Below are 18,771 nucleotides of genomic sequence, written 5' to 3'. Positions count from 1 at the left end.
ATATTCTAGATACGCACCTAAGCGTAAACATACCATAGCTTGAGAATGTATCTTTGTAATAATCTTTTTGTTACCTTTTTGTAACTGTTGAAAAATGAATAAACTTTGAAGTTAAAAAAAAATGTAAAAAAGTGTGTTTTTTCCCAAAAAAATGCGTCTGAAAAATTGCTGCGCAAATACTGTGTGAAAAAAAAATGAAACACCCACCACTTTAATCTGTAGGGCCTTTGCTTAAAATATATATATAATGTTTGGGGGTTCAAAGTAATTTTCTTGCAAAAAAAAATATTTTTTCATGTAAACAAAAAGTGTCAGAAAGGGCTTTGTCTTCAAGTGGTTAAAAGAGTGGGTGACATGTGACATAAGCTTCTAAATGCTGTGCATAAAATGCCAGGACAGTTCAACCCCCCCCCCCCCCAAATGACCCCATTTTGGAAAGTAGACACCCCAAGCTATTTGCTGAGAGGCATGTCGAGTCCATGGAATATTTTATATTGTGACACAAGTTGCGGGAAAAAGACACTTTTTTTTTTTTTTTTGCACAAAGTTGTCACTAAATAATGTATTGCTCAAACGTGCCATGGGCATATGTGGCATTACACCCCAAAATACATTCTGTTGCTTGTCCTGAGTACCACATGTGTGAGACTTTTTGGGAGCCTAGCCGTGTACGGGACCCCGAAAACCAAGCACCACCTTCAGGGTTTCTAAGGGTGTAAATTTTTGATTTCACTCCTCACTGCCTATCACAGTTTTGGAGGCCATGGAATGACAAGATGGCACAACCCCCCCCCCCCCCAAATGACCTTATTTTGGAAAGTAGACACCCCAAGCTATTTGCTGAGAGGTATGGTGAGTATTTTCCAGACCTCGCTTTTTGTCACAAAGTTTTGAAAATTGAAAAAAGAAAAAAAAATACATTTTTCTTTTCTTTCTTAATTTTCAAAAACAAGTGAGAGCTGCAAAATACTCACCATGCCTCTCAGCAAATAGCTTGGGGTGTCTACTTTTCAAAATGGGGTCATTTGGGGGGGTTTGTGCCATCTTAGCATTTTATGGCCTTCAAAACTGTGATAGGTAGTGAGGAGTGTAATCAAAAATTTATGCCCTTAGAAATCCTGAAGGCGGTGCTTGGATTTCAGGACCCCGTACGCGGCTAGGCTCCCAAGAAGTCCCACACATGTGGTATCCCCGTACTCAGGAGAAGCAGCAGAATGTATTTTGGGGTGTAATTCCACATATGCCCATGGCATGTTTGAGCAATATATCATTTAGTGACAACTTTGTGCAAAAAAAAAAAAAAAAGTTTGTCATTTTCCCGCAATTTGTGGCAATATATAAAATATTCCATGGACTCAACATGCCTCTCAGCAAATAGCTTGGGGTGTCTACTTTCCAAAATGGGGTCATTTGGGGGGGGGTGGGCCATCTTAGCATTTTATGGCCTTCGAAACTGTGATAGGTAGTGAGGAGTGAAATCAAACGTTTACGCCCTTAGAAATCCTGAAGACGAGTCTGGTTGGCAGATGGGGGATGTGACGTGCTAGGGGCTGGAGGCGGGGCCTGGTGGTGGGGCGGTGGATGAAGGAGGCAAGAGCGATGGCGGCTGAGAAGGAACGGGGTGAGAGCCCGTGATGGTCTGTGGCTGGCCAGGCATCCTCCCTTTCAGGCTGCAGGTGAGACCGCACAACATCCGGCTCCTATAAAGGAAAAGACGGGCTACGGTGAGCCGCAGAACGGAGCCAGCTGAGCTAAGTGTGTGGAGGACTGACGGAGCAGGGGATCCCTGCCGCTTGCAGCGCTCCTCCGCCCCCCCCCCGTTTCTCCCCCGGCGCACGGACGGCGCTGTATCCTGCCTGTATGTTCCAGCCTGGCTCTGGCGCGGAGTTTAAACAAGGAAAGCTGAGGAGCTGTGTCCCATTTAAACAGGAAGACTGATCCTATTAAACTGAAGACAAGGCAGTGCGCAGACCCCCAGCCCCCCCCCCCTCCCCAAGGCTGTGCTGGCGCTGATTAGGAGCAAGGAGCCCTTACAGAAACCTGGAGCCCCCCTCAAGAGGTCTTCTGGATCCAGGTAGGATCAACTTGGTTTATCATAAATTTTCATAAGCACAACTTATAGGTCTGTGTTGAACTGTTGGTATAGTACCTGCTTCAATTGAACTGAAAATCATTTAGCACAAGAAGATAGAAAGACTGAAGGAGACTGTCTGTGCCTGAGTTGCGCTAGCATCTCAGGGGGGAATAAGAATGTGATGTGTAGAGCGCAGGACAAAAATCTATACTTATACACTGTCAGTGCTCCGGCCATGTGAACTGTTGAATAACTTCTAAGACACGGTTTACGCTTAAGCCACCCTAGAAAGGGAAAAAGAAGAGGGGAAGGGAAGAAGGAAGAAAAAGAAAAGAAGGGGGAACGGTGAAGCGTTGTAAGCGCAATAAGGTTACAGGCAGTGGGAAGGAAAGGGAGGAGCATGAGAGGACGCTCCCAAAAATCAGCAGAACCTAACAAACCCAGAGACAGTCTGAATTCCAGCACAATCCAGAAGTATCTAAAAAGCCCAGGGATGGAAAACAAACAACAAGAGGCTAAGGATAAAAAAAAGGTGGCTACCAAAAATAAAGGGGCCCAGGGGGGGACGGCCAGCGCAGTGAATATATCGGATGCAGATCCAGATTGGACTATGGAGACTGACCCTGTCAGTGAAGCTCTACCCACTAAAGCAGAGATCCAAGACATGTTTGTGAAATTAGAAAAAGTAATTAAGGAAGAAATTCTAAATGTAAGGACAGACATGGGCCACCTTCTTAAGAGAGTGGAGGAAGTGGAGAAGGTGGTGGAAACACAAGGAGAGGAAATCTCTGGGTTAGAGAATCAAGTAAAAGCACTACAGAGGGGCCAACGTGAACTGATGTTAAAGTTGGAAGAACAGGAAAACCAAAATAGGCGACAAAACCTAAGAATTAGATCTCTACCAGAGCAGAGCGGAGAAGACCTGACCACAGTAATAAAAGAAATTTTTAACCCCTAGCTGGGAAGGAACCCCGAGTGTGAGCTGAAAATAGATAGAGTCCACAGAATCAGAAAACCCCCAAATTTAAGAGATGAGGTGCCGAGGGATGTTATAGTGAAGTTTCATCAATTCGAGGACAAAGCGAAAATATGGAGCAAATTAAGAGGGGCCCTCCCAGTTAAATATAACAATAAAGAGATCCAAATATTTGCTGATCTTTCCGCAGGAACCTTGGCAAGGAGACGGCAGCTGAAACCTTTACTGGACATATTAAGGGGGGCAAATCTAAAATATAGTTGGGGTTTCCCTCTCTCTCTGAGTGTGACGAAAGAGGGAAGGACTTTCAAAATAAGATATTCTGGAGATCTTCTGGACTTTTGTAGGAACCTGGATATTGTTGCCCCCGCCATACCCGAGGGGGTGTTTCCATAGTAGAGGGCACAATATGATTCCTTGGGTTTGTTTTTGTGTTTTTGTTTTTCTGCTTTTTTGATGCCTTTCTTGCTCCGCTTCATTGGATTTTCTCAGTGTTCTTTTTTTTTTTTTTTTTTTTTCTTTTTTAAGAGAGAAGGTGGCTGGGGGGGATGGGGGGGCAGTGGGGGGGGGGGGAATAAGTGTTTCTAACGCCTTCTGAAATCTCTGGGGACCCCTACCCCCCCACGAAGGTGGGGGGGGCAGTAGGGCCACCGTCGGCCATGATCAGGGCGCTTTTTATTTCTAAAGATCAGAAGTGGTAATAAGATCCTGACTCTAGCCAATGTGTATTGCCCCAATCAGGGTGCGACCAAATATCTAGCCCAGGTATTAAACAGGCTGATGGATTTCAGAGAGGGGAGATGATATTGGCTGGAGACTTCAACTTTGGCTTGGATCCATCCTTAGATAGTTCTTCGAATGCACGGGGGATGAGTAAGAGCCTCTTGAGAAAAATTGGGAAAAAACTACACGACTGTCATCTGATTGATGTATGGAGGGTGCAACATGCAAAGATTAGAGATTATACCTTTTTCTCCCCTGTGCATGGGACTTACTCGCGATTAGACTACCTGATGGTGGATCATAGCCTGTTGGATGAAGTTGAAGAAACTGGGATCGGGATCAGAACATTGTCTGATCACGCCCCGGTCATGATGAAAATGAGACTAAAAGGAATTAATAGACCCCCTTTTACATGGCGCTTAAACGAAAACTTACTTAGAGATGTGAAGATTGTTGAAAAGATTCAGGAGGAAATAGATTAGTTCTTTCAAATAAATGACACGGGTGAGATTTCGGCGGCCACGGTATGGGAAGCCTTTAAGGCTTATATAAGAGGGGTGCTGATCTCTGTAGGGGCAGGAGTGAAAAAAGAAAGGACAAAGAAAAAGGAAACACTTATAGCAGAAGTATTCAAGCTAGAGCAAATACACAAAGCCTATAGAGGATCAGATAGGACACCATTGCAGCAGTTATGTACAAAACGATTCTGCGCTGCCCTATATGAAACAAAAGCAGCTAACACAACCAACAAGGCATGGACAAGAGAAAAAAACAAAACAAGTGTAGCGCTAATGAAATGAATATCCAATATGTAAAAACTGTGAAAGTTCCCAAAGATAAGCAAAAAAGGCAAAAAAGCATCAATATGAGAAGTCCTTCAAGAGACTGAAACTTCAAGGGGACATCTATGATGAAAATAAACACACCACCACCTGAAGATGAAGAGGCTTACCAGATGGGATGGACCCAAAAGGCATACGCCAAGTTGGGTCAGATAGGCTTGGGTGGTGAGTGACTCGAGACGACCTGGAAAGATGATACTTGTGGATGAACCGGCTTGTTACTGAATCCCTTTAAATGGTGGGTGTCCAAACCAGGGGGGGGCGATGTAGATGAAGCAAGCCAGATGGTATCATATCCCTCAGAATCGAGTTTAGAAGAGCCAAACGATGATGTAGACAAGTGGAAAAAGAAGGAATGGCCACATAGTGTAAATCCGTAAAAAATATATGTAATTAATTTAAAAAGATGTACACTCACATGTAAATCCAGGTAAAACAGATAAAACAGCGCCGAGAAAAGAAGTGGCGACAGTGGGGTCCTGTCGCCACTTCTTTTCTCAGCGCTGTTTTATCTGTTTTACCTGGATTTACATGTGAGTGTACATCTTTTTTAATAAATTACATATATTTTTTACGGATTTACACTATGTGGCCATTCCTTCTTTTTCCACTTGTCTACATCATCGTTTGGCTCTTCTAAACTCGATTCTGAGGGATATGATACCATCTGGCTTGCTTCATCTACATCGCCCCCCCCTGGTTTGGACACCCACCATTTAAAGGGATTCAGTAACAAGCCGGTTCATCCACAAGTATCATCTTTCCAGGTCGTCTCGAGTCACTCACCACCCAAGCCTATCTGACCCAACTTGGCGTATGCCTTTTGGGTCCATCCCATCTGGTAAGCCTCTTCATCTTCAGGTGGTGGTGTGTTTATTTTCATCATAGATGTCCCCTTGAAGTTTCAGTCTCTTGAAGGACTTCTCATATTGATGCTTTTTTGCCTTTTTTGCTTATCTTTGGGAACTTTCACAGTTTTTACATATTGGATATTCATTTCATTAGCGCTACACTTGTTTTGTTTTTTACCATTGCAGCAGTTGACTATTAAGCGAGACGAATTAAGAGATTTAATGGAAGAAGAGACGAACCTTATTATAAATAGATTCCAGAGAGAGAAATATAGATGGGGTAACAAAGTAGGTAAACATCTGTCTAAAACGCTGCAGAAAAAGCGAGACCCAAATTTCATCGATAGGATTCAGAATAAAAAAGGGGACATGAGGTTCACACCAAGAGAAATTGGGGAAGAATTTAGACAATATTTTTCATCTCTATATTCGATCGACACAAAAAGATGTAGCAAAGGGGAAAATGATAAGGCGGAGGACCTGTTAAAAATGGCAGGGCTTAATAAACTGACCGAAAAAGATTCAATAGAACTAGATAACCCCATAACGGAAGAGGAGATCCGTCTGGCCCTGAAATCTTCTCCTCACCGGAGGAGTCCAGGTCCAGATGGCTTCACGTCCGGATTCTTTAAAATATTTGAGGCCGCACTGGTTCCAAGACTCTGTCGACTCTGGAACGAGCTCGGGACACAGGGAGAGTTGGGGGATGGTGCGCTATTGGCTGCGGTAACCCTGATTCCTAAGGAGGGCAAGGATCGCACCCTATGTTCAAGCTATAGGCCCATAGTGCTAATTAACGCAGATATCAAACTGTACGCAAAGGTACTGGCAGTGCGGTTCAAGGGGAGAATGGCGCACCTGGTACACCCGGACCAGGTGGGTTTTGTCCCAGGGAGAGAGGCTAGAGACAATGGGGTGCGTTCCTTGCTTATCTCAGAGGCATTCAAGACTGGTGGAACCCCAGGTCTATTTCTGTCCATAGATGCCGAGAAGGCGTTTGACAGAGTAGACTGGGGTTTCATGATTAAAACGCTTGAAATAATGGGAGTGGGAGGAAAAATGATAAAATGGATTAAAATCTTATACAATCGCCCCTCAGCCTTCGTAAAAGTCAACAATGTGGCTTCAGCGCAGTTTGAAATGAAGAATGGGACCAGGCAAGGTTGCTCGCTTTCCCCCCTCCTATTCGTTTTAACCCTAGAGCCTCTGTTAGCGGCCATACGGAATAATCCAGACATCAAAGGGTGCATAGTGGGGGAGGAGGAACACAAACTGGCCGCATACGCAGACGACGTACTCCTCTACATTACGAACCCGAGGATCTCAATACCAAATATATTGGCCATAGTAAAGAAGTATGGAGAGCTTTCAAATTATAAAATCAATCTGGGGAAATCGGAAGCGCTAAACCTTAACGTCAATAGGAAAGAAGTGAAATGGATTAGGGAGAATTTCCAATGCCCAGTTAAAGACAATATCCAATATTTAGGGGTTAAACTTGCAAATTCAGTTAAGAGGACATATTTATTAAATTTTATAACACTACTGGATGAAATTCGAGCAGAAACAAAAAGGATGGAGCACCGCCCGATCTCTTGGATTGGGCGTATCAACTCAATTAAAATGGTGGTGGCCCCAAAGATATTCTATAAAATGCAGATGCTCCCTATTCCGTTGCCTCAAAGATATTTTAATAAACTAACACAAATAATAAATGGGTTTGTGTGGAAACATAAGAAAGCAAGGGTAGCACTTAAGGAGTTATGTAGAGAAAAAGCACAGGGGGGGTTGGCTATGCCAGACTTTAAAAAATATTGTAATGCAATAGCAATAGCACGGGCTGTAGATTGGGTCAAAGGGGGTAATAACAAAAGATGGGTCAATCTAGAAATGGGATTAAGTAGGGCACGTTTAAAATTCCTGCTATGGAATCCGCCACGGTTTAGAAAATTAGGATTAGAAACACATATTATTACACAACACACTTTTAAAAGGTGGGACATGATGCACACAATTAATAGTTGGGATTATAAGTCACCACTGATTTACTTAAAAAATAACGAGATGTTTCCTCCAGGTATGGAGGAAGTAGGAGGAAACTGGATCACAAACACTGAAACACAACTAAAAGATATCATGAATAAAGTAAAAATTCACACTTTTCAGCACCTAAATACACAGAGGAATTTAATGAGAATAAATGAGTGGCGGTATTTTCAGCTCTCTCACTTCGTAGAAAGTTTACCAGGGTACATTAGAGAGGAAAAAGAATTTAGACCAATAGAGAAAATATTCTGTAGCAAGAAGCCGGGGGGATACATCTCTAGGATATACAAAATGCTGATAAATAGTGGGGAGATGTAAGTACCGCCATTCATTAAAAAATGGGAGAAAGACTTGGGGTTGACCCTAGAAGAAAACGAAGTGGGAAATGTTCTGAAGGCAACGCACAGCTCGGCATTGGATATTAAAATGACAGAAACAAACTACAAGTGTCTATCTAGATGGTATGCCACTCCAGAGATAATCAGCAAATTCCAACCAGATAAATCTCCGAACTGCTGGAGAGGGTGTAAGGTATTGGGGACCATGGCTCATTTGTGGTGGAGCTGCCCGGTTGTCAAAAAATATTGGCTGGAGGTGTTACAAATAATAGAGGAGATTACAGGTAAAGTAATCCCGTATGACCCATGGATATGCCTGTTTCACAGCTCAGAGGGTGGAAACCGAGATTACAGTAGTTCCATCACCCCTGTGCTGTTGAACGCAGCAAAAAGTGAGATCCCTAAAAAATGGCAGAAGGTCGATGGCCCTTTGATCAAGGATTGGTTTCTAAGAGTGCAGGAAACATATAACCTTGAGAGAAGGGAGAAAGAGCTGACAAATGTGGAGTATGAGAGAGGGGAAGGCAGATGGGTCAGTTGGGTGGCTTTTAAGGAATCCGTGAGGTATGCGGGGAAGAGGCTGGGCTAGCTGATACCAAGGGGGTAGGAGGGTAAAAGTATCTGGTTGAATAAAGTCTGCGGGGGGGGTTTCGGGGGGGTGAGGGATAGGGGGGGTGGGGGGGGGGGTTTATGGGCTACAAGGGAAAGTACTTTTGAAGAAGAAGTGATGGTTATTTCTGTATGTGCTTTCTTTTGTATGGATATAAATAACTTAAATAAAGATTTAAAAAAAAAAAAAAAAAAAAAAGAAATCCTGAAGACGGTGCTTGGTTTTTGGGGCCCCGTATGCAGCTAGGCTCCCAAAAAGTCCCACACATGTGGTATTCCCGTACTCAGGAGAAGCAACAGAATGTTTTTTGGGGTGCAATTCCACATATGCCCATGGCCTGTGTGAGCAATATATCATTTAGTGACAACTTTGTGCAAGAAAAAAAATTTTGTCATTTTCCCGCAACTTGTGGCAAAATATAAAATATTCCATGGACTCAACATGCCTCTCAGCAAATAGCTTGGTGTGTCTACTTTCCAAAATGGGGTCATTTAGGGGGGGGGGGATCTGTGGGCCATCTTAACACTTTATGAACTTCAAAATTGTGATAAGTAGTGAGGAGTCAAATCAAAAATTTACGCCCTTAGAAATCCTGAAGGCGGTGCTTGGTTTTCAGGGCCCCGTATGTGGCTAGGCTCCCAAAAAGTCCCACACATGTGGTATGCCCATACTCAGGAGAACCAGCAAAATGTATTTTAGGGTGCAATTCTGCATATAACCATGGCATGTGTGAGCAATATATCATTTAGTGACAACTTTTTGTAAATTTTTTTTTTTTGTCATTATTCAATCACTTGGGACAAAAAAATAAAATATTCAATGGGCTCAACATGCCTCTCAGCAATTTCCTTGGGGTGTCTACTTTTCAAAATGGGGTAATTTGGGGGGGGGGGGTTGTACTGCCCTGCCATTTTAGCACCTCAAGAAATTAGATAGGCAGTCATAAACTAAAAGCTGTGTAAATTCCAGAAAATGTACCCAAGTTTGTAGACGCTATAATTTTTACGCAAACCAATAAATATACGCTTATTGACTTTTTTTTTACCAAAGACATGTGGCTGAATACATTTTGGCCTAAATGTATGACTAAAACTGAGTTTATTAGATTTTTTTTATAACAAAAAGTTGAAAATATCATTTTTTTCTCAAATTTTTCAGTCTTTTTCCATTTATAGCGCAAAAAATAAAAACCGCAGAGGTGATCAAATACCATCAAAAGAAAGCTCTATTTGTGGGAAGAAAAGGACGCAAATTTCGTTTGGGTCCAACATTGCATGACTGCGCAATTAGCAGTTAAAGCGACACAGTGCCAAATTGTAAAAAGTGCTCTGGTCAGGAAGGGGGTAAAACCTTATGGGGCTGAAGTGGTTAATAAAGGACTTGTCCCAAGCTGTGTCTTGTCTTTTTTAACATTTTGACACTTTTTTTGTGAAATGGTAGGGGGACTTGTACCCCATTACCATTTCACACAGGAGGAGGCCGGGATCTGGGGGTCCCCTTGTTAAAGGGGGCTTCCAGATTCCGATAAGCTCCCCACCCGCAGACTCCCACAACCATCTGGCAAAGGTTGTGGGGATGAGGCCCTTGTTCCCATCAACATTGGGACAAGGTGACTTGGGGGGGCAACCCCAAAGCACCCTCCCCATGTTGTGGGCATGTGGCCTGGTATGGTTCAGGAGGGGGGGGGCGCTCTCTCATCTCCCCCTCTTTTCCTGTGGCCTGCCAGGTTGCATGCTCAGCTAAGGGTCTGGTATAGATTTTGGGGGGGACCCTACAAAATTTTTTTTTTTAAATTGGCGCAGGGTTCATCTTAATTTCCATATCAGACCTGAAGGGCCTGGTATGGATTTGCATTTTTTTTTAATTATGGTTCGGGGTTCCTCTTAATATTCATACCAGACCCAAAGGGCCTGGTAATGGACTGGGGGGGGGGATCCCATGCTCTTTTTTTCATTGAGTTTTATCTATATTGCCGAGACCCGACAATTCATTACAGCCGCGATCAGTTTTAAATGAGAATTTTTCCTTTAGAAATGTCATTTTGCTGTGGTATTGTTCTAAACACTTTACAGGCATACTATAGACACCCCAGGCACAATATTTAAAGGAATATTTCATATTTTTTGTTTCACTTTAACCACTTGACGACCGCCTCATGCCGATTTACGTCGGCAAGGTGGCACGGACAGGCAAAATCACGTACATATACGTGATTTGCCTTCCGCGGGTGGGGGGTCCAATCGGACCCCCCCCCCCGGTGCCCGAGGCGGTCGTCTTTTCTCCCACGGCGATCGGAGATGAGGGGGAGGCCATCCGTTCGTGGCCCCCCCCTCGCGATCGCCGCCGGCCAATGAGAACATTCCTTTGCTGCTGTATGCTAAACAGCAGCAAAGGAAATTATGTCATCTCTCCTCGGCTCGGTAATTTCCGTTCCGGCCCGAGGAGAGAAGACAGGTATGTGAGTGCACAACACACACACAGTAGAACATGCCAGGCACACTAAACACCCCGATCCCCCCCCCCCAATCACCCCCCCCCCGTCACAAACTGACACCAGCAGTTTTTTTTTTTTTTTTTTCGATTACTGCATTGGTGTCAGTTTGTGACAGTTACAGTGTTGGGACAGTCAGTATTACCCCCCTGTAGGTCTAGGATACCCCCCTAACCCCCCCTAATAAAGTTTTAACCCCTTGATCACCCCCTGTCACCAGTGTCACTAAGCGATCATTTTTCTGATCGCTGTATTAGTGTCGCTGGTGACGCTAGTTAGTGAGGTAAATATTTAGGTTCGCCGTCAGCGTTTTATAGCGTCAGGGACCCCCATATACTATCTAATAAATGTTTTAACCCCTTGATTGCCCCCTAGTTAACCCTTTCACCACTGATCACCGTATAACTGTTACGGGTGACGCTGGTTAGTTTGTTTATTTTTTATAGTGTCAGGGCACCCGCCGTTTATTACCGAATAAAGGTTTAGCCCCCTGATCGCCCGGCGGTGATATGCGTCGCCCCAGGCAGCGTCAGATTAGCGCCAGTACCGCTAACACCCACGCACGCAGCATACGCCTCCCTTAGTGGTATAGTATCTGATCGGATCAATATCTGATCCGATCAGATCTATACTAGCGTTCCCAGCAGTTTAGGGTTCCCAAAAACACAGTGTTAGCGGGATCAGCCCAGATACCTGCTAGCACCTGCGTTTTGCCCCTCCGCCCGGCCCAGCCCAAGTGCAGTATCGATCGATCACTGTCACTTACAAAACACTAAACGCATAACTGCAGCATTCGCAGAGTCAGGCCTGATCCCTGCGATCGCTAACAGTTTTTTTGGTAGCATTTTGGTGAACTGCCAAGCACCAGCCCCAGGCAGCGTCAGGTTAGCGCCAGTAGCGCTAACACCCACGGACGCACCGTACAGCTCCCTTAGTGGTATAGTATCTGATCGGATCAATAGGCTCCCAAAAAGTCCCACACATGTGGTATCCCCATACTCAGGAGAAGCAGCTAAATGTATTTTGAGGTGCAATTCCACATATGCCCATGCCCTGTGTGAGCAATATATCATTTAGTGACAACTTTGTGCAAAAAAAAAAAAAAAAAGTGTCACTTTCCCGCAACTTGTGTCAAAATATAAAATATTCCATGGACTCAATATGCCTCTCAGCAAATAGCTTGGGGTGTCTACTTTACAAAATGGGGTCATTTGGGGGTGTTTTGTGCCACCTGGGCATTCCATGGCCTCTGAAACTGTGATAGGCAGTGAAGAGTGAAATCAAAAATTTACACCCTTAGAAATCCTGAAGGCGGTGCTTGGTTTTCGGGGCCCCGTACGCGGCTAAGCTCCCAAAAAGTCCCACACATGTGGTATCCCCATACTCAGGAGAAGCAGCTGAATGTATTTTGGGGTGCAATTCCACATAGGCCCATGGCCTGTGTGAGCAATATATCATTTAGTGACAACTTTTTGTAAATATTTTTTTTTTTTTTTTTTTTTTGTCATTATTCAATCACTTGGGACAAAAAAAATAAATATTCAATGGGTTCAACATGCCTCTCAGCAATTTCCTTGGGGTGTCTACTTTCCAAAATGGGGTCATTTGGGGGGGGTTTGTACTGCCCTGCCATTTTAGCACCTCAAGAAATGACATAGGCAGTCATAAACTAAAAGCTGTGTAAATTACAGAAAATGTACCCTAGTTTGTAGACGCTATAACTTTTGCGCAAACCAATAAATATATGCTTATTGACATTTTTTTTACCAAAGACATGTGGCCGAATACATTTTGGCCTAAATGTATGACTAAAATTTAGTTTATTGGATTTTTTTTATAACAAAAAGTAGAAAATATCATTTTTTTTCAAAATTTTCGGTCTTTTTCCGTTTATAGCGCAAAAAATAAAAACTGCAGAGGTGATCAAATACCATCAAAAGAAAGCTCTATTTGTGGGAAGAAAAGGACGCAAATTTCGTTTGGGTACAGCATTGCATGACCGCGCAATTAGCAGTTAAAGCGACGCAGTGCCAAATTGGAAAAAGACCTCTGGTCCTTAGGCAGCATAATGGTCTGGGGCTCAAGTGGTTAAGCATTAAAAAAATTACTGCTCCCGAAAAAACGTCGGTTTTTAACACTTTTTTTGCATTGATACATGTCCCCTAGGGCAGGACCCAGGTCCCCAAACACTTTTTATGACAATAACTTGCATATAAGCCTTTAAAATGAGTACTTTTGATTATTCATGTTCGTGTCCCATAGACTTTAATGGTGTTCCTGTGTTCTGGTGAATTTTTTGCCTGTTCGCATGTTCTGCTGTGAACCGAACAGGAGGGTGTTCGGCTCATCCCTAATCATGAGTATAAGCCTGACAGAGGGGCAGGGGATGAAGCAACCTACCACATCAAAGTAGTAGTAATAGTGAGCTATGAGTAAACACTAGTAGTTACGGTGTGAAACATGTTAGCTAGTGATTCCATCTTTTGTTGTATGGATTTTAACTAATAAAGAAATTATCGTTGGTTGGGGGGAAACGTTTCTTGATGGGATGGAAGTGACATTCCTATATTACCGAGGGGGGGGGGGGGGGGGAGTGGGGAGGAGAGAGGAGAGGTGGAAAGAAAATGTACCTTTTTTTTTTTTTTTTTCTTTTCTCCCCTTTTCTTCCCTCCTCTCATCACTAGGGGGGGTCGGGGGGCGGTAAGTTACGGAGGCAGTTTGATATCATTTAAATATGAAGGGTAAACATTATGGAAAGCTACCTTAAAGAGACGGGAGTACTGTGGGATGGACGTGAGTGGGGGGGGGGGAGAGAGGGAAGATATAGGCAACAATAGCTGCTGCAAATGGAACATAAGGTATAAATACATAAGATTTGTTTTCCCATGCCTATGGATATAAAAAAGGATAAAGGGGTTTTTGTTTTTGTTTTTTTTCTGTTGGTCTGTTGGCTTGCAATGCATGTTCGATAGGTAACCTAAGAGGTCGGCATCAGGTTAAATGAACCCGAGAGTTATACATGTTAACATGATCCGGGCGACCCCCTTTTTTTTTTTTTTTTTGGTGCCGCTCTCAAGCTCCTCCACATAGGAACTTTGCCTCCCAGTGCTAACCCATCCCGGATCATTCTGGGAGGAGTCTGCAGTGGTGCACAGGCTCAATTAGAGCCTTATTAGTAGTTTGCTGCATATATATTGTTATTTTTGTTTTGTTTTTTTTTTTCTTTTTGGTAGGGTTTGTGTTTTTTTTTTTCTTTTCTCTCGCTCTCTCTCTGTCCCCACATCTTCCTGCACTTACTCTGATAATACATAGGAGATAAAACCCAGGTTTCACTATGATCAATGTGCGTTGTCTTTCCTTGAACGCCAATGGATTGAATGTACCGGAAAAGCGCACAACAATCCTACGTGAACTCTGGCGTATGCTCACACAAGTGGCTTTCATACAAGAAACTCATTTTCAATCTGGTAAGACACCTAAATTTAAAGATGATAGATACCCAGAGGTTTTCCATAGTACAGCCCAAGACTTTAAGACGAGGGGGGTGAGTATCTTGCTTTCGGGGACGGTTCCATGGTCTTACGTCGATCAGTTGAGCGACCCGGAAGGACGCTATCTTTTCCTTAAGGGCGACCTAGCTGGCCGCCGCATTACTTTGGCGTCTATATACTTACCTAATCAGGCTCAACTGAGCTGTTTAAATGGAATTCTTAATAATCTACAGGTCTTTATGGAGGGCGGATTAATACTGGGTGGGGATCTCAATGTGGCTCTTGATCCTTGATGCGATTTGTAGATGTCTGGAGAGTCCAGCACCCAGCTGAGCACGACAATACTTTTTACTCGGCACCACACAATAGTTATTCTAGAATCAACTATCTATTAGTATCGCAATCGCTACTACCAGCTGTGATCAACTCGACTATAGGGACACAAACACTGTCAGACCACTCTCCGGTGTCTTTAGATCTCCAGTTGACTAAGACGGTTCACAGACCTGCTGCTACAGGAAGGTCAACCTCAAAATGATCTTACTAACGAATTGATCAAAATCTTTAATGAAAACGACTCAGAAGAAATCTCTGCTTTTACCATGTGGGAAACGCATAAATGCGTTATGCGAGGCATGCTGATTTAAAAGGCGGCGGAAGCACGTAAAAGAAACCAAATACAGTTTCAGGATCAACTAAAATTGGTTGCGGATTTAGAGACTAAACATAAAAAATCACTTTCACAAACTGTAGCAGTGGACCTCAGGCTACAGCGGGAAAAATTATCCTCCTTGATGAGACAAGAGACCAGTATACAGCTACTGAGAGCCAGAAAAACGGAAAATTGTATACTCACCTTTCCGTAATTTTCCTTTCCTGTCGCATCTTAATGGCAGCATACACATTGGGTTGTGACTCCGCCTCCACAACCTGATAGGACCACATAGCTATAAATTAATGAATAGGCACCCGCCCCAGTATTCTCTGTATATATATATAAGTCACCTCAGAAGGGAGGGCGATTGTATGCTGCCATTAAGATGCGACAGGAAAGAAAAATTACGGAAAGGTGAGTATACAATTTTCCATTTTCCTGTCGCATCATGGCAGCATACACATTGGGGAGTAACTCGCCAAACTGGGTGGGAATGCAAAGTAATTTTATTGACAAGAAACAGAAGAGTTGGCCTGTATAACGGCCCTCCCGAATTATACTGCTGATAAGCGTGCAGCATCTACTTTATAATGGGATATGAAGGTGTTTGTGGAGGACCAGGTGGCCGCTCTACAAATGGTTTCCGCTGAGACTCTACAGTAAGCTGCCCATGAAGTAGCCATTGCCCTGGTGGAATGTGCTCTTAAGCCTTCTGAAATCTGCAAGGTGCTCAAGGAGTAGGCCTTCTTGATAATTTTCACAAGCCATGAGGCGCAGGTACGGGCAGAAGCCGCTTGGCCTTTCCTGAATCCGTGTGGGATGATTAGAAGGTTTTCGGACTTTCTGAATGGTTTGGTTATTGAGAGGTACTGCAAAACGTTACCCCTGACATCCAGTGGGTGAGGAACGCCCTGATCCGTGACTAGAGCCGGGAGGTCAATCTCCTGGTTAAAGTGAAATGAAGAGGAGACTTTGGAATAAATCTATCCGAAGGCTTCAGGGTTAGTCTGTCCGGGTAGACCATCAGATATGGCTCTTTGATTAGCAAGGCTTGCATTTCTGAGACCCTCTTCGCTGATGTGATAGCGATTAGAAACTAGACCTTTAGTGTCAGGTCTCAAAGGGAGATGTCTTCAAGTGGAAAGAATGGTTCTCTGGATAAGACTTCCAGGACGGTTGAGAGATCCCATGTCGGGAACGAAGGCTTTCTAGGGGGCCTTAGTTTTAAACAGGCCCTTTGGAATTGCACCACCAGTGGATTGAGTGCCCACTTAACTCCTGTCAATGCAGAGATGGCAGATACTTGTACTTTCAAGGTGCTGGACCCAAGGCCTTTGTCCAGACCTGACTGAAAAAACTCGAGCACTTGCACTACTGATGGGGAAGAAGAGTCCCAACCTCATTCCTGGGCAAAGGAAGTGAACTTTTCCCAAATCCTTCCGAAGGTACTATTTGTGGTAGACTTTCTAGCCTGGAGCAGGGTATCAACTACCTTCTGAGAGCATCCTTGGCCTAAAAATCTAGACCTTTCAACCTCCAGGCCGTTAGGTGTAACCTCTCCGGACTCGGGTGGAGTAGCTGGCCCTGGGTTAGCAAATCTGCCGACACTGGGAGTGGAAGTGGATCCGCTGTGTTCAGCTGTAGGAGGGTGGTGAACCAAGGCCTTCGTGGCCAGAAGGGAATCACAGCCAGCACTAGGGCCGCTGAATGCTTGAGCCTCAGAGGAAACTTGGCTATAAGAGGAGTTGGTGGAAAAATGTAGCCTAGGCGGAAGTTCCAGGGGTGTTGGAGACAAAGGGGATCCTTGACAGAAATCTCTGACACTTCGTGTTCGCTGGCATTGCTGCGAGGTCTATGTCCGGATGACCCCATGTCTGGGATATGAGGGCAAATGCTTGGGGGCTCAGAGACCGCTCGTTATTGGAAATGAATGTTCTGCTGAGTGAATCTGCTAGGAGGTTCTGGACGCCTGGGATATAAGCCGCCCTCAGATCCAGAAGGTTCAGTTGGGCCCACCGCATCACCGGGCCAACCTCTTGCATCATGGAGACACTCCTGGTACCCCCTTGCCTGTTGATGTAGACTACTGCCACTCGGTTGTCCATCCTTATGAGAACCTGTTTCCCTCTCAGAAAGGTGCTGAATGCCAAAAGGGCCTGGAAGGCTGCCTTCATCTCTAGAACATTCGAGACCAAGTCCTTGGTTTTGAAATGCCAGCGGCCCTGAGCCGCATAATGTAGGTAGTGTGCCCCCCATCCCTCCAGACTGGCATCCAAAGTCACTACTTCCTGATGGGGGATGACTATCTGTTTGCATCTCCTGAGATTGTAGGGGTGTGTCCACCACTGCAGAGATAGACTGGCTTCTTCCAAGATGCGAATCAGTTGGGACATGGACCGGCCGTCCCACTGGCGCAAGAAGGAGGCTTGAAGGAGTCTGGTGTTCCATTGCGCCCACTGGACCATTGGAATGGTTGCTGACAGGGAACCCAGAAGGCTGAGACATGCTCTGGCTGGTAAGAACGGAGCCGGGATAGAATTCTTTACTTTTTGGATTAGTAGAGACATTTTTTCCCGTGGCAGCTCCACTGTATTTGCTCGGGTGTCTAGTTCGGCCCCCAGGAAGACCATCCTTTGGGTAGGTTGGATGCTGCTTTTTTGCCAATTTATTATCCATCCCAGACTTATTAGAGTGGAGACTAGGATCTCGCGATGTTGCACGAGTGACTCCCGGCTGCTTGAGAGGAGGAGGATGTCGTCCAGGTAGTGGTGAACCCTTAGACCTTTCTCTCTTAAGAAGGCTATTGCTGGTAATATGACCTTTGTGAATGTTCTGGGGGCTGTCGAGATCCCGAAGGGAAGACTTCGAAACTGAAAGTGCCCCTGACCCACCGAGAATCGCAGGAATCCCTGGAATGCCACATGGATTGGAATATGGTAGGCATCCTGGAGATCTATGGAAAGCATCCAGTCTCCCAGATTTATGGCCTGGAGGATAGACTGCAGGCTTTCCATCCTGAATGACTGCACTCGGATGGATTTGTTGAGATTCTTTAAATCTAGAACTGGCCGAAGGTCCCCCGATTTTTTCTTGACGAGGAATAGTGGAGAATAGACTCCCCTGCCTCTTTGTACTGGCCTTTACTATTGCCCGCTTTTGGAGAAGATCCTGAACATAATTTAGTAGTGGCAACCTTTTTTCCCGAGATGGAGGGATAAGGGTTGGACAAAATTGATCCCTTGGGGGTCGATATTTGAAGGACCACCTGTGGCCGAAACTGATGGTGGCCAGAGTTCAGGTATCCTTTATAGTCTCCGCCCAGACCAGCTTGAATTTGGAGAGTCTTGCCCCCACTACCACTGGCTGGACGGACGCACCTTCAAAAGGGCTTCTGATCTCTGGAAGCGGGGGTCTTGGGCTTCTGGAACTTCATAAAAAATGACTGAGGATTCTTCCAGCTCCTTCAGTACTCTTTCCCTGGTCTGTACGCTTTCACGTCTCTATATCTCTCCGGAAGGTTTCGCTTAAAGGGAGGAGGTCTCTGTTGTTTGGGCCTTCTATCCGAGGGGATGAGCCCGGACTTGCCGCCAGTCACCTTAGAGATGGCTGAGTCCAGTTTTGTCCCAAAGAGATTCTCTCCGTCAAATGGGATGCGACACCAATTAGACTTTGGA

The sequence above is a fragment of the Aquarana catesbeiana genome, linkage group LG04, assembly GCF_042186555.1.
Source record: "Aquarana catesbeiana isolate 2022-GZ linkage group LG04, ASM4218655v1, whole genome shotgun sequence".
In the NCBI taxonomy this organism is placed as follows: Eukaryota; Metazoa; Chordata; class Amphibia; order Anura; family Ranidae; genus Aquarana; species Aquarana catesbeiana.
The sequence above is the reverse complement of the archived record's forward strand: the minus strand, read 5'-3'. Positions refer to the sequence as shown.